This window comes from Dermacentor andersoni, chromosome 10, assembly GCF_023375885.2.
Source record: "Dermacentor andersoni chromosome 10, qqDerAnde1_hic_scaffold, whole genome shotgun sequence".
Classification (NCBI taxonomy): domain Eukaryota; kingdom Metazoa; phylum Arthropoda; class Arachnida; order Ixodida; family Ixodidae; genus Dermacentor; species Dermacentor andersoni.
The window spans coordinates 902,332-924,470 of NC_092823.1; the positions used below are offsets into that span (position 1 = coordinate 902,332).

General features: G+C 43.3%; 2 long non-coding RNA genes across 5 annotated transcripts in view; one reads left to right on the plus strand and one right to left on the minus strand.

Moving 5' to 3' along the window:
• Nucleotides 1-4,721: 4,721 nt before the first annotated feature.
• The window catches only part of LOC126525381 (uncharacterized), a 44,014-nt gene continuing 26,596 nt past the window's right edge, over nucleotides 4,722-22,139 (plus strand). Inside the window, exons 1-4 of one of the 4 annotated variants that reach the window (XR_011890776.1) lie at nucleotides 4,722-4,866; nucleotides 5,796-5,920; nucleotides 10,599-10,665; nucleotides 13,249-13,267. This is a non-coding gene — a long non-coding RNA (uncharacterized lncRNA). Of the gene's footprint in view, nucleotides 4,867-5,795; nucleotides 5,921-10,598; nucleotides 10,704-13,248; nucleotides 13,268-17,694; nucleotides 17,806-22,139 lie in introns of those variants that run through there. The other 3 variants (XR_007598219.3, XR_011890777.1, XR_007598217.3) reach the window with 3 other exon arrangements.
• On the minus strand, nucleotides 17,038-21,022 carry LOC140213798 (uncharacterized). The gene is made up of 2 exons (XR_011890778.1): nucleotides 20,659-21,022; nucleotides 17,038-17,484 (listed from the first exon to the last, which is right to left on the minus strand). It is a non-coding gene; the product is annotated as an uncharacterized lncRNA (long non-coding RNA).

Consider the following 22,139-nt stretch of genomic DNA (forward strand, 5'->3'; position numbering starts at 1 on the left):
CAGACTCGATTTCACTTGGTCGAAATCCTCTGCCTCGTCTCTCTTCAAGCGAGCGACTACGTCGGCCGCCTCGCCGGGTAACAAAGTGAGCAAGCGCTGTGGCCACGTTTCCCGAGAGAACCCCTGCTTCTCGCACGTTCGCTCAAAGTTAACCAGGAACAAACCAATGTCCTCTCCAAGCTTAAACGACCGCATCAGGTCAGTCATTTTGAACGATACTCGTTCTCCTGCACCGTGTGCCTGACTTCCATTACGAGCGCGTTCCATCTCTACCTTGAGACGCTTCATTTCCAAAGCGTGTTGACGGTCGCGCTCTTCTTTTTCTTTTTGTTCTTTTCGTTCGCGCTCATCTTTCTGCTCTTTAAGTTCGCGCTCCTGTTTCTCTTTTTGCTCTTTAAGTTCGCGCTCCTGTTTCTCTTTTTGCTCTTTTTGAGTCTTCCTCTCCTCAATGGTCTCAAGGCATTCCGACAGCTCGTCATCCTCAGCTTCTAACTCAAGAATAGCCCTCAGCAGTTCTGGTTTTCTGAGTTTGTCTGAGACATCCAGACCCAACTCTCTTCCAAGCTCCAGCAATTTCGGTTTGCGCAACGACTTCAAATCCATGGCTGCTCTGAATGCTGCTTTCTCTACTGCCTACTATTGTCTTGCCGCAAACTAACCCGGCAGCAACGACAACCACAATTACCAGCTCTGTTTCTGACACTAACAAAAGCCTGGCAAAACTCAGAAGAAGAAAGTCCCGCACTCACCAAACCTTGCAGCCAAGAATTCAGCGCAGTCGTTCCGCTGCAGGCAACCAGTCATCACACAGGGCTCGTTGCACTGCTCCCGGATGGTCGTTGTGCTGCTCAGCATACAGTCAACCGCATATCTTCGCTGCTGGCCTCCGTTGTCGCGATCTCACCTCTACCAGCCAGTTGTTGGAATCCCACCGCTGCCACCAGTTGTTGGAATCTCAGCGCTGACGCCCGTTATTGCAAATGGGTCGCAAGCCCCAAGGGTAGCGTTGGCCTGGCGGCCTGGGGCACAACTGGAAGCATCCGAAGGTCCCGGCAAAGCATGAGTCGACTGGTAACAGAACAACTTGTTTATTCTAACATCGCAAAAGAGCGGGCGGTCAGGTCGACCGAAGTGGAGAGACAGGAGAGCACGTAACTCAACGGAAGAAATCGGAGCCTCTCTCTTGGCGTCCGGGGGCAGCTGCTCTTATACTTTCGCAGTTGAGGGCAAGAAGGAAGGGCTCGTGACGAGGCCACGTGACGGCGGGCACGGACACGCTGAGAGACATGTTGAGACGAGTGTAGTGACGCATCCGCCAACCCGGCGCCTGTCAGACCTCCTCGCTTCACACTTGGGGAGCTCCTCTCCCCGGCTGCCGCACTTTGACAAGCGTGGGCACATACACACACACGCACACGCGAAGACACGTGGCACTGAAACACGCCTGGACGCGCTTGGCGGGGAGGCTTTGCGGGAGCTCCGAACGGGCCAAAATGTCCGCCGCTTTGAACGAAGCCCCGGCGTCCGTTGCATCCGCGCTGGCTATACCGCGCGTCGTAGGCGAAACGTAACAAGATACTGGCGAATAATTGCCCATATTATTTTTGTCACCTCCTTTGTGAACTATTACTCTCGTTACGTACATATTACGCGGGAAAACTCCGGTTAAAAAGAAAATATTAAAAATGTGCATTACTGCAGGTGCAAGTAAGTCTATGACGTACTTAATTGGCCTAATTTTTAAATCATCTACGTCTCGACTATGGCTATTTTTCAAGGATGAAAATGTTGTAATTACCTCAGGGATGCTAGTAATCTTTAGGAATAAAGATTCTCTTAATGAAGCGGCATGCATTGTATCTTGAATGTCGTGATCTATGCATCCTACTTTAACAAAAAAATTGTTGAAACGGTCTGCAAGTTCTGTACCACCTACAAAAGTGCAATCAATGTTCAACGTATCTGTTTGTGTATCGACTGACTTCCGATTTAGTGCTTCGTTTATTTTTTTCCATACTTTGTCGCTTCTGCTATTACCTCCATAGAGTTGTTAGTTGAGTTTTCTTCTCTATTAGTTGCAGGTGTGCCTAATACAGTGTTTTCACTTTAACCTCCTTATTTGCCTTTCTTCACTCTCATTTTCACTTGAGAATTTTGAACTTTGAGTGCCTATAACCTATATTAGGAAGTAGCCGCTAGCAACACTTGGGAAGCAGTGTTCTTTTTTATTTTAAGCATGAATGACATTGTCATTCACTGAATTTTGTGTGTAGTGCACAAAGCATCACATGGCAATAATTTCTTTGTTGAAAGAACTATAAAAGACACTGGTAAAAAATTACTGCATATTTCATTTGGGATAAGTAAGTTGAAAACCCTGTATTGTTTTTAGAATGCTTTTCTTCCCAATTAGATGTTTTACTGGACAACATTTTGCAGCAGAAATTATGTTCCTGTGTCATCCTTCCAAAAGGCATAGTGAAACTTGTGAGCCCACTTAGTGTCTGCAAAACTGAATGAATTCGTTTTATGTGTAAGATTAAATTGCCCAAATTATACAGAATTTTTTAATGTTAATTATTAAGCTCAAGGATGTAATTAATGCTTTGAAACGTTTGTTCTATGCTTCCATATATGTAAATGTAAGCTTTCACACAGTGAACACACTAAATTAGATATATGCCTGCTATCCATGCTTTTTGCGCGTTAAAGGAACTTGCATGCTTTTGCATGTTTAGGAAATTGCCTCTCATTCTGTTTATACAGCATAATTTTCTCACCTATTCTAGTAGCTACAGTGTACTGAGGTTGAGTGCCAAGGCAAGGAACCCGGAAGTTTTACGGGAATAACTACCCAAAATTACTGTGGATGGATCTGGCAGTGGGAGCGGTTCAGGAAGTGCACTGAAACTTGGAAATTAATGTTCAGTGTGACCTGCAGCATTCTGGAGAGAGAGTCTGCACTGGAAGGAAACTATGAAATATGTTAGCAACTAGTCAAACATTGTTTTAACCCCAATGAGTGCTTTTAATGGTGCATAATGGGAAAGGACAACCAGTGACATCGAAGCGAGCCTTCAGACTCTAAAGCTTGCTCTATGCATTCCTCTGTGTCATTTCAACAATGGCAACAGAGCAGGCGCGTACGCAGTAATTTTTTTCGGGGGGGGGGGGGAGGGGGGCAACCACAGGTCTCCTTCCTATGCAAATTAGGGGAAGGGTACCTTTATTATACAAATATGAATAATGCCTACCATTCATCATAAAGACACATAAACCCGAAAAGAGAAATGAAATAAGGTGCATCTCACAGGTAGGCCTGTGAGATGCAGCTCTCCTTTACATGGCAAACAAGGAACCCCATCAAATGGACTCACGCTGCAAAGAACCGCAGGAAGAACACTGCCAAGAACAAGTAAACGAGTGAAAATGTAAATTAAAGATTTCTATAGTAGAATACATAGCAACCATGGCACATGAACCGCGCGGGGTTGTGTCACCTAGCCAGCCAATGACAAAAGCAAACAAAATCATCGTCATGTGGCCTTTTCAACAATGCGTCGTACTTGATAGATCCGGAGAGTCTGCTGTTCTTGAAGAGCCTTTTATCGGCAGAAGCAATGAGGTGTGCAACAGACATGGACAAAGTGTATGGAGTCTGAGCATTTCACTCTTCAAAAGTCTGCGGTACAGTTCATTTCACTGCTGAACCAGTTTTACTCATGAAACTTCACTGCCAACAGCACTGAAACTTGAAAACAAATAGTTGCAGCAAAGCAAGCATATTATAATTTTCAGTTCAATAAAGAATTCGACTTTCGCCATTATACTTTAATAGGCGAGGGAAAATGTATAACATTATGCGCTAGTAATATTTTATTTGTGGTTACCGCCTTATTTGCCTAACAGGAAAAGTTCGAAGTATGAATTATTTGCAGCCTCGCAGAGGAACAGTGGCTGGCGGTTATGAGGCCGTGAGCGGGGCTTCGCTGCATACTTAAGTTGCATCCGACTATAGTTTCGTTTTTTGGATTACTTCTAGCAGAATTATAGAGAAATATATATTTGCGGAACAATCACATTTCTTTTGGATCCCTCGTTTACTGCTCTACCAAGTGCCAAAACTGACTCTTATTGTTACTTGGGAAGTTGTGTAACGATGCGTGGCCGCCAGTCCCGTGCAACTGCATAGAGCGCAGGACGCTGCGGTTCTAGACATGCTGCACCCACCGTGAAAGGTTAGAAAAAAGCCCACATAAGCACAGCAGAGAAGTGGCAACATTAGGCGGCTTGACTGATAACTGTACAAGCGTCATTCAAGACACACGGAATTGTTCCCCACTTCTGGCGGCGTTTACAGTAACGAACGGCACACGCGTTATCAGCATGATAGCATTGCCTGTTACTTTCCTGTCGGGAATGATAACGCGCATGCCGTTCGTTACTGGAAAGTACCGGGCTCGCCGCGTTAAAGAAAGGAAATGCCGACAAGCAGATGACGATTATCGTTGTGTGGCAAAAGGGTGTAATTATGCTTAAGAGTGTATGCTAGCCACCATGCCCTTAGTATAAACATATATTCTCTGTAAAAAAAAAAAGTTTAACACAGCGATTTTCGTCTGGCGACAAAAAAAAAAGTCGCTTCCAAAGATTGTGCGCATCTATAGCCAAGCCGATCCATGCCTAAAACTTCCCAAAATGGCCGACTGCATCATCGAAATCGTTAATACACTTTAATCGCTCACTTGATTTTTCGCTGCATTGGAAATGCAAGCGGTTAATTTCGCCGAATGAAATGTCTCGACGCTTTTCAGCGCCCGTCTCGTGCTTCTGAAAAGAGCTTGCGGTATTGGCGTGAACAGACAGGCAAGTGGACGTATTTATTCTACAGTTATTGAACAGTTACTTATCGATACATCTTGAAGTTAGCCTACAAGCTGTCGTTAAAAGTTCCGTCTTTCAGTAGACCTTGTGCAGCGTACTCTCAGCTCAATACGAAATTCTTGGCTGCGTTCTCGAGTTTCGTTTAACGGTAATGAGAAGGAGTTAGATAATGCACAGAGGCAAGGTTTTGTCTGGTCTTGCAGGAGTCCCAGGTGCTTTTTGCGCCGCGTACACTGTCGCAATCGCTACACGTCTGAGGAACCAGACTGGCGGCGCATAGGTAAAGCCGGCTGCCAGTGCAAGCCGCAGTCCCCTACATTGTCGCTATAAAGAGAAAATTTGTACGTGTACTAAGTGTACGCGACGTTTCTTTGTTTAGTATAATTTGGCGGTGCCTCCAGCAGACAAAATGTGGATCCCGTACTGCTCCTTCGGTTTGGGCTCGGCAATGCCTCCGCGTGGCGGGCGCGTTTAAGAGAAAGCTTTAGCTCGGGTGTTCCAATCTAAATACATGCAAACGGAGTATTCGTTTTTCTCGGCAACCACTGCACCAAATTTGACGAGGTTTGTTACATTTAAAACAAAAGCTTGGAATCTAGAATTTCTGCTGGGTACACAAAAGATTTAAGCGAAACAATTGAAGCAAAGCGGGGCATGGTGCTTTCAGTGCCCAATTTATATAGAACATGTAGTTTTCCATTATAAAGGGGACTGTAATGCGATGTCTTTAAGTAGGGGGTTGTCTTATATTCAGAGTCGACTTATGTTTCAATATGAACGGGAATGAAGGGTTACGCAATTCTATTAACGAAATTTACCTCTGCTGTTTAGTTTCCATATTGTGCGTAGAAGCAACAGTGCGTGCACTTTCAGCTGCTCAGTTTATCTTCAATGCTGCTCTCATTTTGTAGAGTTCATCACTTGTGCATGTGCAACACATTGGCGGAGGCAATACGAACTGCATTTCTCACTAGCTGGACAAGTCGGAATGGCAATGCACCTTGGAGAACAAGACTCGAATTGTGAAAGTCTGGTGGTAAGTCTGAAGTAATATATTTTCATTTATATTTGGTGTTAATTTTCCAGCGCACATTCTATCCTATTGAAGAAACATTTAGCCCCCTGTTTGGCCTGTTTTTTGAGGGCCTTACATCAGGCCCCCTAGCAAGTTTTAGTTTACACTGCAATTTAAAGCTTCTCGAGACCCGAATGCAGCCATGGGACATAATTACTTTTCAAGCTGGTTATTATTGCCTCCAGGCATGTTAGGAACATGAAAGATGTTTTTTTAATAACATGGCTTTAAATAACTGGCATCTTCTTTAAATGTCACAGTCATACGTAGACAGGCTAAGAGCTGCATCTCCATCAAGTAAACATCTGATGTTCGCTATGGTAAAAACTGCATTTCATTGCCTGAACGCAGAGGTGAAGATGGAGTTATGTGTAGTAGACTGTTACTTGGCTGCTCCATCCTGGATTTTCATGCATTAATGAGGAATTCAAAACAGACTTCAAGGTTGCTTCCTGCTGTTTGTGACAATGCAGAGGTCTAGATCAATTTAGTGTGAAATTTCTTGAAAGTAGATGAGAAGAATATGAGTGAACCACTTTCGACAGTTCCACATGCATTGGACTTCATACCCATGATGAATGTATGGAGTAATGACTTCAGACTTCTGGCATTGCTTTACCGAAATAATCTTTTAAACTGGTTTATTATTAGAGGAGACAGAAGAAATTGAATGCCCTCTTACCACACCACCATGAGGTGAGCGTGACTGCCAACAGAGACACACTCTCCCTCTGCCTTGAGTAGCATCCGCAAGCGACGTTCCTTCCTCGCCTTGTCACATACTTGAGCCGAAGAACCACATCGGGTTCACGTGACTAGCACCACCCGCTTTTTTTTTCTTATCCATTTTTGTTGCGTTGCACATTTTCCACCGTGGCATTGTGCATCCTGAATTGGGCGATTTACCGAAGTAATGCGTCATGGCGAGCGACACTTTTAAGACTGTGTTTTGCGTCGCACTGTTTGTTTGTGTTGCCTTGACTCTGGCTGGGTGTGGCGCTTTCTCCAGAGGGAGGAAAGTGGCGTTTCATTTGAAATTTCAGCTGTCTGTATGACATGCACAGATTTGTCATGAATATCTGTGTCGTGCTGTAAGTCTGTAAACTTAAGAACAGCATTAAATACATTCTCTTAGTGGTGAATGCAACGCATATTTATCTTTTGCGCACAAAGAAAATGTGAACAGTGTACAGTGCTCCCACTTCTGCGTCAGTCTGATAAAAAGGCCAAAAAAGAGCGACACTGCACTAAATCAAGTATCTTGAAATTTGGAGACATACTAGGGATGCTTCTGCAGCAGACATGATTGACCAGAGAGGTTAACAATGTACAGCTGCTTGCAGTGACCAAATGCACAGCACCATCAGTTTTGTGCCATGCTATAAATCTATCCAAACTGCCTAAAATTCTTGCAGCTTTTTAAGAAAGGATTAGTGGCACATAACAGTGTGCCTTTTTTTTTCCGGTTTATTGAATGTATATTTTGCTCCCACATAGCTGATGTGACTCAAAGGTTTATAGTCCTGAAAGCTTGTTTGCTTTGTTATGAATGTTAACAAAAACTTACGTGTGCAAGCTTACCTCTGCCCGCACTGAACGCAGACCCAGTGAGTTTATTTAGTATGGAAAGCTAAAACAATGTGGTGGCTGCACTATTGTTATGAATCTGTCGTAATGATAGATGTTGCTGATTTTATGTAGTGCTTGTTTTCATCACTCAGGATATCACCCAAAATGCTAAGAGGAAAAAAAAGATGTATATAATGTTCACAAGATATGGTTATGTGGCGAGTAGAGACTGGGTGATGGCACCCGATTGAGGGAACGAGCTCGCCTGCGGATCTTGCAGCCACAAGAGGTTCAAGTAGATTTTATCGCATTAAAGTGTAACAAGTGACTAGAAAAAAAAAGCCTGGGCATGTCATCAAAAGATACCATTGGGAACAAACGTCTATGGATCTACACGCACCATGAAATACCCAATTTTTTTTCTTACTTGCCATGTTGGCATACACTGGTCCACAGTAAAGTTGCAGAATGGGGCGGGCCCTCCATTTCATTCCTACTTGACAAAGTTGAGATCTCTTAATTCCACTCTTTTTAACTCCCCAGAATGCCAAGAGTTGTACCATTCCTCCAACTTTAAATGAAATTCTTACTATAGTTGTTTACTGGTTGTGACTTTCAACAAAAAACTTATTTTTGAAGTTCTAACAACATTGCAGATAATGTTATGCTTCTTTAACGAGAACAAATTCGCTTTGTGACCTTTTATTTTTGCAGTGCGTTGCTAGCTGTATAATCTCTCTCAAATCAACTCTTTTTGACCGTACATACATGTTACCTGCGCAAGTTTAATTCATGAATAAATAATGTGATTGCAGTATATATTCAGTAATATTAATCTATAATGGCATCAGTTGGGCAGATGTAGTTGGAATTGAACTGGCACACAGTCCTGTAGCGCTAAACCTTCACTTAGAATAAGACTGCAAAAACGGCTATCTTTGCCAATTACTCTTAACTAGGCTAGGCCAAATGTTTTTACATTTGTAAGTTTTTACTGAATACTGGCTCTTTCAGTATCTACCTATAGGTCACTATCTCTGCCGTAGTACTTGCCAACAAAATGGTATTCTACTTATTGTGAAATTCTGAAGTACTGGAGACTGTTCCAATGACGAGCTTTAATTGCACCTAAACACTAACATTTAGTTGCCAAGAATGATTCTATTTAGCAAGAGCATGCTTGGACTATGACACAAGGATGGAGGCCAAAAAGTTACTGCCCTTCCACTGCTGTGAAGTGGGGTGCAAGCGAAACTTGGGATCTGCGGCTCTTTGTAACGCCTCACGGCGAGGGCGGCACGTCAACGTCGACCCCTTTCTCGAACAAGTTCCCGGTGGCATCAATCAAACACTGCCTGTTCTTTGGCCAAAGGCAACACGTGGCCTGCTCCCACTGCCATTCCTTCAACACAGCCTGCTCTTCGGCAGAACAGACCAAACGTGGCCTCCCCATCTGACTGCTGGGCCTGAACTGGCGTGGGAAACTGCGGGTGTCAGGCGAGCGAACACACCCTTTCCCTCCTCTGGAGGAAGGGGACGCCCGTGATTTGCTCATGCCTTGCACTGCTTCTACTTACCCACCTTAAAGGCAGCGTTTGATGAACTGACAGTGGCTGAATCGGTTAGCATGGTGGTCTCGCAACCCAGAGGTCGGTGGTTCGAATCCGCAGCCTGATAAGCAAATTCTATTTTTGCGCAGCTTGGGTTTTTTCGCGCGGTAACACCGACACCAGTGAGGCAATACAAGCTTCTGTTAAAAAGGTCACAAATGGTTGCATCTTATGCCAGTTCGTGTTGATGTGGACATTCAGTGTTATTTTTCACTGTCAGAAGTCAGATTATTCATCAGACTTGGTCAGTGACCGTAATCCCTTCAGAAGTATCCTTGAAGAAAAAAGGGGAGGGGGTCAACAAAGTATCAACACTAAAGAAGCAACGTCGACGTACAGGGTAGTTGAAATAAATCGATGATTAAATGTTGATTATGCTGTCATGTACGACGCACAAATTGTGAGATGGATCTGGCGAGCTTCAAGCTCACGTGTCAGCACTCTCATTGGCCTGTTGAGCGTGTGCAGCGTCGGTAAGATTAGCATTTCCTCTCTTCAGCGTTGACTGCTGCATTGTGGCGTGGTGGAGCACTGCCATTACGAATCCCCTCACAAACAATGAGCTACCAAGCTGCACTAAGTCCAGTGCACCAGTTTCACGTCTGTGCGCACTCAAGGATGACAGCACGCATTGCATGCGCACTCAGATGTGCATACATACAAATTCTTGATTACGTCTCTCATTGTACTGTAACACTAAGGTACGTTTTCATACTGCATAAAATTACTGCTTAATTTGCACATCACATAGCATTAATTATAAAAAATTCAGCATGTGCATATTATAGCCGGCTATAAAGAAAAAAGTTACAGAGCTCCTTCCAACATATCATGCTATGTTTCGCAAGCTGTTCCAACAATGAAATAGATGATTACACAATGGTGGCCGCTATTCATAAGTTAGCTTCGCTGGAATACATCCGTGTTAGTGGCAAAGCATACGAATTTGGTTTTGTGTCTTGGTGAACTGTGCAAGCTATTTCCGGCCCAAATTTCTTTTTAAAGAGTTGCACGCATTCATCATCATCATCATCCTATTTTAAAGTTCAATGCAGAATGAAGGTGCCTCCCTGCAATCTCCAATTATCATTGTCTTGCACTAGCTGATGCGAACTTGTGCTTTCAAATTTCATCATCTCACCTAGTCTTCTGTCATCCTTGACAGAACTTCCCTTCCCTTGGCACCCATTCTGAAACTCTAATGGTCCACTGGTTATCTACCCTATGCATTACATGGCCTGCCCAGCTTCATTTTTTCCTCTTAATGTCTACTAGAATATCGACCATCCACACTACTCTCATCCTGTCTCATAGTCATTTATCATTGCATTGCTCTTTGTACGGCCCTTAACATGTTCTCGAGATTCTTCGTTAACCTCCAGGCTTATGTGCCATACTGCATGCTTAGAAGAACAACGTGTCTACCAAGTTGAAATTTTCAAATTCCCTGATTTTATCAGGTTTCACAGAACTTTGTTTTATGTCAAGATGGGCTGACACCATGTCACCTGATGCTGTCACTCTCTGGTAAGCATGTTAAAAAAATAAAAACAATCCAGTTTGAACAGTACGGAGTAGTGTTTATTTTATTAAAAATAGAAAACTGAAGAGAGGGGTTTGTAAAATGCACAGCTACTAAAATATCTTCGAAAGAAACTCGGTGCCCTTTTACTCTGTGAAGGATGACCAGCAAAGCTGCGTACGTGGGCCCCTTAAAGGTGAACTGCACCTCTACCGCGGGTCGGCCTGGTATTGCACTACCTATGGGATTGGCCCATGTGTGGGGAGTGCTTAAAGCCTGCTTCATCTCCGCCACAGGTTTGACTGGCATTTCACGACCTTCGGTATCAGCCCACATATGGGGAGTGCTTAATGCTTTCTTCATTTCTGCCTCGGGTTGGCCTGGTATTGCACTTTCTTCGGGATCGGCCCACTGTATGAAAAATTGTTGGTCTATGCGCGGATGCGATCTGCCAGATCCTCAGCATAGACAGCTTCACTGTAAAAAAAGTGGTCTAGCTCACGGCAAATAGAGTCAAACATTTTAAAATGCGAATAAAAAGAGATGCTAATAGAGCTATTTGTATCAACTGATAGCAAGCTGATTGGTATCATGCCCGAACTTTGTCACATATGAGATTCTCCAAGCAACTGGAAAGTCAACCTCAACTGTCCTGACATACTCTCAGCCTGCGCATAATGCCTCAGTGTTGCATTTCACTGCTTTAAGGGGTTTATCTTGGTTTTGATGTGGGTAACCTGCATCTTAGCGTCAGCCAACACTTTGCTTTTTGAGTGGAAGCTCCTTCAAAGAGGCAGCGGCACAGTTCCTTTCCTGATCATTCCTCAATGCAATGGTCCTTCCTATTCTTGTCCTTGTTACGCTGCGTGTTCGCCCCATGGATGAAGCATCCTTTTGGTCAGTTGTACAGTCCGATTTTTCAGACTCCCTAAGGGCCGCTACAATGTCCGAAAAAAATGAATGTATGTCTTTTACTGCCCCTGAAGGGCCCAAATCGCCACAGGCACGTCCGAAAAAGCTCTGAAGGACTGCCAGTACACTTATTAGGCATATAGGTGCTTGCACTGTGACAGGAGGCGGCAAGTGCACGTGAGTATAACAATATATGTGCTGCGTCCCATACACTTCACCGCGGAGCATCACTGTGCTGAGGCAACGCGCCGTGCTTTACGAGGACTGCAGACGCAGAGTGGGTACCTTTGCTGACAGCGGTGAATTCTTTCAATGAAAAAGACAGCACCGAATGTCAAGAACCGTAATAGCATACCTAGGCCTAGCGTTCCCGCCATGGTGATTGCAGTGGCCAGTGGATCTGCGTGTGAGAGTGTCAGTTCAAGGTGGTGAGATAACACGGCGGTGTTGGCTTTGATTAATGCCATATCAAATCTGCAGTTGCAGCACATTCGGAGTGCGGATCAATGGTGAATATCTCGGCAACAGTGGGGACGAATTACTAGTGATTGAGGACCTTAACCAAAAAAGTGTCTGTACAGGAGTAAGTCAGTTGCTCGCAAGGGACCCTGATCATGAAAAGGCAATTTACCTAAGAATAAAAATGGGGTGGAATGCACATGGCAGGCATTACCAAATCATGGCCTGGAGCTTACCACTGTCATTGAAACAAAAAAAATTAAATTATGGTGTTTTACGTGCCAAAACCACTTTCTGATTATGAGGCACGCCGTAGTGGAGGACTCTAGAAATTTCGACCACCTAGGGTTCTTTAACGTGCACCTAAATCTAAGTACATGGGTGTTTTCGCATTTCGCCCCCATCGAAATGCGGCCGCCGTGGCCGGGATTCGATCCCCATCCTCGTGCTCAGTAGCCCAACACCATAGTCACTGAGCAACCACGGCGGGTGTCATTGAAAAGAAAAGTGTACAACTATTGCATTCTACTAGTGCTAACTTATGAGGCACACATTAGAATCGGATAAATACCATAATTAAACTTTGTGATATATGGTTCTTGCTCCAAAGTTTCCTATGGCAAGCATAAATGGGAGTTGTCGATACGCGATCACACGTGTTGAATGCATACATTGTTTCCTAAGCATTGCCGAGGTAGACGTGCTGCCACTAAAGGGGTCGCTATTGGGTTCACCATAGGGGTCAACAGCGAGTCACTGTTCCAAGTTCAAATTATCCTGTGAAGGCCAATTTTACAATCAAAATAAGAGATTCGGGACTGTAGAAATGTATGACTGCCGGCCAAGACCTTTGGCCAGGTTTGAATTACCCGGAGTCGAATTAACAGAAGTCGACTGTACCATATGGCAGTGGACTTTACAGCAAGAATGTATCTCCTACTACACATAGCAGAATATTGGCATGCTGCAGTGCTCAGTGGCTGCAGAACAGTAGACTCCTATAAATTTGATCCCGTCTGAAAGTCCCAGCCGACACACGTGCATTTCTATAGGTCCAAACTTTAGTTATTTTGATACTAAAATAGGCCTTCACCCAATAATTCCAACTTGAGCAGTCAGCATGAATGCTGACCCCTACAGTGAACCCAATAAGCGACCCCTTTGGTGACATACCTTAGAGGACAGTAGATGTGTGAAACAGACTTTATCTCCTGCAGGAAATGCCTATTTTCTGCCTGCCCAGGAGGAGCTCCAAGCAATAATCACAGATCAAAACGTCTCATTGTGGTATTCACCCATTTCTAATGTGCCATCTTTAACAAAACTTCCTTGGCGATTTTGGTATGCTTTACCGCATAACACCGATGTATTGCGGCGAAGCTTACTTTTGAAAATTGCTTGCAATGTGCAACACATTGGACCCCTGTCCATCTTTTTAAAAATAAAAATTGTGTGCGCATTTGATTTCTCTTTCATTTTAGGGACTTTTGTCCTTTCTATGCTAGTTTACACTTTGGACACACAGACAGCGGGCGTGTGTTTCACTCTGGGGCATGTTAAAATCTGTACGTAAACCATGGCGAATAAATCAGTCATGTGTGTTGGCATTTCTTCTGCATCTTCTTAAGTTTGACCCACCAGATAATTCAGTCTGTTTCGTTAGTCCCGTCAGAGTCAAATTAACGGAATGAAGTCAACTGCATTTTGCTTGCTGCTCAGAAGTATGAGCTTGAATAAATAACATAGCATTGCAACACATAGGACATAAAGGAGACAAATGAAGTGCTGCAACATGTGCCAACTTGCCTAAGTTAGCACTATATAAGCTTCAACCCAGGTGTGCCAGCTGCATTAAGGTTGTGACAAAATGTAAAATCGCATGTGTTGGAGACTCAGTAGGTCGGCTTTCCTTCTTGAAAAAGTGTTGCAGAGTGCCTGTTAAGGATTCACTGATTGATGCTGTCAAACTGTCAACAAGGCTGCCAAAAAATTATTCTTAATACAAGCCTTTCATGGACACAACAAGGTAACAAATTGTTTTGTGTGTGAAGCATTAAGAGTATATTCGTGATCAAATATTGTTCTTAAAAAGTGACCTCAACGACACAGCACACGAGACCGCACAAGATCTAACTCACAGTGTGAGCCCGGACTCCCTCTCGGCAGGATGGGCAAGCGAGCGCGATCCCCGCGTCACTTACAACGATCTCACCCAGCATTACAAGTTAGTCAAGAGAACCACGCCGCTACCGCACAAAGCACCCAATAAAGCACAAGAAGTCACGTACAGGTGGCTTCAGACGAGCACCTACGCATGCCCGGCCTTCCTGCACAATATCTTTTCGGACGCGCACCCTCACAATGCGTGTCACTACTGTAAGGATATAGCTAGCCTTGATCACATGCTCTCGGCTTGCCCCCTGGTGCCAGGACCCCCAAGGAAGAGTTGGACCGAGCTCCACACAGCTCGGACCTTGAAGCATAGCTCTGGGCTGTCCATCGGGCCCGCGACGCAGCGGAGGGGCATGGCCTCTCTGTCCCGACGTGGGAGTGGCCCACTGCGCATTAATCGCACGTACCGACGGACCTCAAGAAATTTATTCATCCATCCATCCATCCATCATCAAAGCAGTTGTCAGAAAACATTCTGCAGGGAACAGCTAAAACACTATGCATTTCTCATTATAGTGATATTATGTGTGCGTGAGTTTAATAAATAGATAATTTGCAGGTGTGTGTATGGCAAATTCAGGTGCTAACTTCACCAAAGTCATAAAAGCACACAGCACTCTACTTAAAAGGAATCTGAGCATTTGGCCATTGTTGTGTCACTAATGTGCACTGTCGTAGCCGTCTTCATTACCAAGCAGAAATACACCCAACAAACTATTTTTCGGACATGCATGAGAATTCGGGTATCCTTGCAACACTGCCACGTACCTCATAGAGGCAATTAACTATAAGCACAGCTGAAATTTCGGATGCTGAAATGCTTTGCCTTCAAAGTGCGGAAGGCACAACCATTGTCGAAAGTGTTGTATAATGCCGGTTTTCAAGCGTCAACTTTGCTGCAGTATAGCTTGCTACGGGAAGAGGCTTATGCAATGTATCGTGGTGAAGCATACCAGCAGTGAAAAGGGGCCATTCTAAGATGGCATGATTTACATTTTCTTATTTACACACATACATACTCTCTTCTGTTACAGCACAAGCACCAAGAAGCCTGATAAGTGTTGTGGTTGGTCTACATAATTAAGAAAAATTAAATTATGGGGTCTTACGTGCCAAAACCACTTTCTGATTATGAGGCATGCCATAGTGTGGGACTCCGGAAATTTCTACCAACTGGGGTTCCTTAACGTGCACCTACAGTAAATTTAAGTGCACGGGTGTTTTCGCCTTTTGCCCCCATTGAAATGCGGCAGCTCTGCACAGTAATAATAAGCTCCACCAAATGGCTAGATTACTTCTGTACTACTCCAAGTGTTCCAAGAAGACTTTTGGAACACGAAGTAGAAAAAGATTTCTGCTCCTAAACTGCTCCAGAATGACAACTTTGTGCTTGAAACCCTAAACTGTCTTGACCACCACTGAGGGGTTGATCTTCAACATCACTTATATACTTAAGATAAAATCTTGAGTAACACTTACTGGTTGTCTAAACATATTGAAATGGTTTCACAGGTTCTAATTTAACACTTATATGCACTTTTTAAAACAACAGTGAATAACGATTTCGGTATCCATTTCGGTAACATATTTCAGTATTCTACAGTTGATTTGAAGGATTATGCGCCATCACTGGTCTGCAATTATGGAAGTTTAGAGATAAAAAAATGTGGGCAATAATGCCTCCGTTTTACACATTGTCATTGTACAGAACACAACCTATGGAACTTGCTATAAAACTGATTTATATAGTATTTGAAATTACCATAGGAGTATGTACACAACTGGGGTTTCATAGTTCTAGGTTCTTGTTATGTTTTCGACTCGCACCTCCCTTTAAATGGCAGTAAAAGGCATGCATTAATTTTTTTTTTGGACTGCCTGATTTTCTAAATGTTTTGCTTTCGCAGTCCTCAGGGAACCACCCCCCGCCACCAAGAAAAAGCACTTTTGACTGTAGCAGTAATCAGTGATTCGCCTAATTGGCAAACAGTTCAGGATGCCAAACAGCCTCGAGACAGCTGTACCTCTGACAGAAGGCACTAATACACACTGCAATGCACTGTTTCTGCACTCTAGACTGTGGGATTCTCATCCCGTACCTTGGGTCAAAGGAACGACAATCACAAGGGCATTTAGTGCACCTTTCATAGATCAATGCCGGCTAGCCGAGTTGCTATCCACAAAACATGCCGATGGGCGCGCGACAAATCGCGGAAGTCTGACTCACCGCGACCGGATAGCGAGCGAATATGTTCGCCCCTTGCTGGATCCCAACGCCTGGTCGTTCACGCGTACGGTCACGCGAACGGTGGCTCTTTTGCACAAGGCCTCACGAGACGATCTCGCAGAAGCATGGATCGGCGCACGGGCGGCACGTCCGTGCTGCTTGCCGACCCGAACCAAAGAGGAAACGTGTTCTCCCTTGCGCCCCCAAGTAACCCTGCCATGAGGCAGCGTTAGCAGTGCAACACTCGCGCCATCTCTCGCGTGGCCTGGGGCCCGCGGCGAAACCGCAATGCAGGAAACGGAAGCTATGCGGGAAAAACAACATATCAGGGGACGTGTGACAGTCGCGCATCCCCACAAGACAAATGTGACAAGAGCTGTATTATGTGACCTATTATAACTCCGTGGTGACAATACAGACAGGATATGCAGGGCATGTAGCGATGAGGACAGTAGCAATGGAATGATATCACCAGTGTACAGAGCGCTGAATTCATTCTTGCTCTGTTACTGATAATTGAGAACTCCATCAAATGAAAAATTAAGAGAAAAATCATGTGTGAAGGAATACTACTCATCTTATCTATTGAAATTATTCTCAGACAGCATTCCCACTTTCTTGCTTTTATTATTATTGCATTTATATAGTACTGCTCACCTGCTGTTCCATGTGTTCCATCGACACATATACGATCAGTTCCAAGCCTCTTGAAAAGCTCCTGTTGTGGTGTGGTCATGATGACTAGCATAAAATCTCTGTCATCCAAAAGGTCCTCATTTTTTTTCTCTAAAAAAATGTCACTTTTTGTCAGGTTGTCCTTGGTGTTTAAAGAAGAGCAATGGGTTCTCCTTTTCACTATGCATCCTCTCAACCCAGAGTTGCACGCTCACATAGTCATTATCATGCAGCCGCTCGGTCTTTGAGACTCTGGCATCCCTCATTATGTTGCGGAGATCCTGCTTGCTTAACAGGTTAATGCGGTGGAATGTCTCATCCACGTTGGACCGCACATTATCCAGTACTGCATCCATGGACACTCCTTCTCGCAGCTTGTCTTGAGAGAGTAGAGAAAAAGTGTATATTAGTTGAAGCATAAGTAAAAATTACCGAGCACGCAAGGAAGTGAAATGGGCACTGATGAACATTTTTAATATCATTATTTAGAATTCATTTAATTGAATAATGAGTTACATTGACTTACAAAAACCTTTTGCAATGGTGTGTGTTAAATAGTTCAAGCTGTCGCAATTTTTGTTCTGTTTAGGTCAGCTCTTTGCAAGGACATGGTGCTATGCAGCCTTCAGCTGCTGAAGAGGCAAGATTACATTTCTGAATTACACTACACGATTACATTACATTTGAAGAGGCAAGATTACATGTTTCAGTGTTTCATTGTTTGCTGTCATTGATAAACCGTCATAGGGATTATCTGCACCAGTGTTATCAAGTACGTAAGTGAAGAAATTTATTGTGTGTACCAAGTTTACAGCTAGGCTGCCAATTTTATCCTTCACTGTTGGTAACCTTGTTCGCACAAAGACATTACTAAACCATTGTAAAAGCATTGCACTGAACTGGACATGTGAAAATTGTGGTTCAGATCCTACCCAGGGCAAAAATCTCTTCCACTTTTAGTTCCTTTACTAAATATTGCCATTGTTATCAATTTCTATCCTACAGTTAGAACTTAATTTTCCAATTACATTCCATAGCATAAGTTATTGCCACTTCCATAGTGGCATGCCACCATAGAAGGGAAAACAGTCGGCAATCGAAAACATATGCAGCATTTCCAGATTACCTTAAATATAAACATCACTGTTACTGACTGAATTGATGCACATAATTTGATTAATGTCAATATAAAAATTGTCAATTAAAGCTTTCAGCAATTATTTTTAATGGTTGATTTATCAGTCATTCATCCATATTTACAGAGCAGACACACATGTGAACGTATGCTTTGAAGGCTATGCAGTCATGTGGGTTCTTGAGTTAAAGGTATTATTTCAGTCAAGTAGAGTACTGACTGGACACTTGAAGCTGTTTTACGAGTTCATGTCTAATACCCCTGTCACACGACAAATCTAATGTCATTTACAACGAATGACATTCGCTGATAATGCCATTTCTTTGGTGTCACACGGAAAAACGTAAGGACATTTTCGAAAATGACATTTACAAACAAATCAGTTCGCCAAACTCATTCGCATTCGTTTGGAGCTGAATGTGTATCCTCGACACCATGAGTTTACCAGTGTTTCGCAAACAGTATGTGCTTCTTTTTTGTTTTAACAAAAAATCACTATTATTCTATCCATTTTATTACCTAATTATTGCTTTAACGACATTGAAGCCCATCACATAGGTAAATACAGAAAACTACTCTCAGTCCAGTGACCAGACAGCCATCTTTAGCTTTCGCTGCAGCAGTCGTGTTGGTTCTCACCGGAGCATCGGCCGCGGCCACTTCAATTGACTTGGCGTATAAGCGTGCGCGTGTTTTCCTGTGGCACGGGCCAAGAATGAGGATATTAGAAGCTCGCATGCACATCAGAAAGGCGATGACATGCAACTGCCCTTCTCGTACCACTTTAGCGGATGTAGCGGACGCGCCTATCGTTCTCTTCGCCCTGTTGCTTGCCTTAGCTCGACTCGACTTGTTGGCAATGTCGACAAGTTAGTAATCGAACGCTACGGTTTGAAAGCAACGATCACATATTCTTGTAGAATTTAGCATATTGGAAAATAATTATTGGACAAAAGTGGGTTTGAGGCGTGTCTTTTTTTTTTTACTATCGTCATTGTCATCATTTCCAAATGACATTAGTTTTCGCCGTGTGACAGCGCGCTGTGATAATGACATTAATCACAACAAATGTCATTTGTTGGAAATGACATTAGATTTGCCGTGTGACAGGGGTATAAGCCTAATTATCGTGATCATTTCAATCATGTTTCATTCACATTCAAAATATTTAGGTACCATATTTTCCAAACCATAGGTGCCACCATTTTCTTTTCATTTTCATCCAAGCGTATTGTAGAACAGTGTAACTTATATATGCAAGACGAACATGAGACATTCTTTTTCTCCAGCAATGTACTTGCAGTTTATTTGTCTGCTAGAATGTGCAGCTCATAAAATTTTTTTTTACTGAAGTTTAGTGCCCTGAAATGGGTAAGTACGACATTTTAGGATAAGTGTATAAACATGCAGAATCGCATTTCACGATGCTGACCCAAGTTAAGATAGATGCATCTTATACAATGAGTTATATACACATATTTTTTCTTTGAAAGTTGTGAAAAGAGGGGGGAAAGGGGGTGACTTGTACAACAGTTCAAATTATAGTCCAGAAAATATGGCACATGGTTTGTGAGCCCTACATATAGTAGAGTAAAATACAACTTGAGCTGATGAAAGTTTCACATGGAAAGCACATCTGCTGTGGATGACCTACAGTAGTGGCGAGAGGTCGCAGTTTCATCGATGTCTGTAATAATTGCACTTCAGTTTAGGCAAAATGGCAGACATAATTATGTACAATGCACCTTAAGTAATCCCAAGTGGAAATTATTCCAGCTTACTGCTATTTGAGACATTGAATCCCACTAGGATCATAAGTCATACCAATACAATTAACTGAAAGCCTGAAAAATAAAACAGAAAAAGAAAAAGCCACAGTCTGCTGCGTGGCCTACAGTGCACCAGGAGGCACTACACCTTCCTGCTTGGTACATGAAGTGGTGCAAACAAGTATAAAATAACTAAAGTCGTTGCTTGCAATAAGAATAGCCATATAGGTCAAATATAGGCCACTGGCTGTGCCAAGGTAGTTGTTACCGCTGTGAAATTGGAGAACGGTTCCCTTTTTTTCTCTCTCTCTGAACCCTTCAGGCATTGATACAATGTAGCAAAATGATAACCATGTTTATGATGTCATTAACTATAATGCCCTGCAGTCAGTAAAGGTGGCCTCGAATTATGTGGAAATTATGAATTTCAAATGCACTAACATGTGCTCCAAGTTCATTGCATGGTCTGGCATGAGTATTGCCTTGTATTTGGGATGTTGAAAACTCAACAACCACTCTTTATGTATTATAAAGCAGGGCAAAAGCGGTTTCTTACCAGCAATAGCAGCTCTTTCCGACTTGGACAGAAAAACACGACCCAGTTCAAAGTCGCGGCCTCTGTGCTTGAATTAGAAAACCACATACACACCTGTGTTGTCTTCAGTCACAGCCATTGCCGCAAAACATCTTTTTCCACACTTGACACTTGAAGGCCGCTTCAGCTTTTGTTTACTTGTAGCTGTGGAAAAAGATAACCGGGTGGTTTATTCTAACTTAAGCACTGGACTTCCAACACATGCTTAGTGGTGGTTCTACTACACCATTTACACCATTTAGCTACAATTCAACTTGCCTGAAACCTGGCTACGCGAACTGCGCAAAGGTGTGGTATTTTCACGCTTTCAGGGCAACGCAGCGTTTTCAGCAGGGGTACGAGAAGACTTAAATATGAGAAACAAATAGTGAACATGCAAGTAATTCAGTTTGAGATGGATCATCTACTAGACTTTTCAAATATTGAGTAATATTTGCAGTAATGCAATGGGTTGCCCGAGGTCAATGCATTGCATGCAGCATTTCAAGGGCACTTGGTTTGTCTCGAAACAAGAACAAATAAAACAAATCTGGGTTTTTACATGCCAATACCACGATCTGATTATCAGGCATGCCTCTCTCAGTATAAGTTTCGTCCTGGCTATCAACACCAATCGAAGCAATTACTATATTTAATGCTAACAGGGTACGGTGACAAAAGCAGCATTCATAGCAAGCACAATGGCATGCGCTAAGACCCATTGACCACTGGAAGGCACACAGTTTGCATTGCATACATGTGTTCTTGCACGTGGTTCAGAACTGTATGGCAATTTGTGATCTTTTAAGTACAGGAACTAACTTCTGTGCACACTTGTGATAGTTGCTGACTTGTGAAAAGAGGGGGAGGTTACTTGTGCCAGGTTCAAATTATTATCCGGAAGATATCGTATATGGTTTGTGAGCCCTGCATATAGTAGAATAATATACAAGTTAAAGTGATGAAAGCTTCACATGGAAAGCAGATCTTCTTCACATGGAAGCAGATTCGTAGAGCAGTGCTTCATCAGTTATCAAAAACTCGTACGAATGATCTCGGAAACAATCGCCAATCGTACCAATATATTAACACCAAGCTTCCTGTAACTGCTTGCAGCCCATATCACAATCACCAAAAGCTAATTTCATGGCACACTACCCTGACCATTGGCCCTAATCAGCACTGCTTCATCAGGTCGGTTGGGTATCAGCAACTAGAGCTACAGTTAGCTGATGAATCGACTCATATCTATTTGCAGAGGCCAGCAAACCACCTTGTAACAAAATTGAGTGCATGGAATGGTAGAAATGTTGTTCGTGTCCACCACTGCCATCTTTGCATCCATTTGTGCTATGGCACCTCCTTCTGGATGCCGTTCATAGCCTCGCGGCAGTCTCTTGTCGAGCTTCTTGCATTGTTATCGGGTGTAATACACTTGCGCATATGCCATAGTGCATATTGACACGTGTACTTATCTTCATCGGGCGACCACGTTTCGCCACCTAACAAATGTAATCGCACAGCGCGGGACGCGCCTGCATGTATCCGAAGTTTCT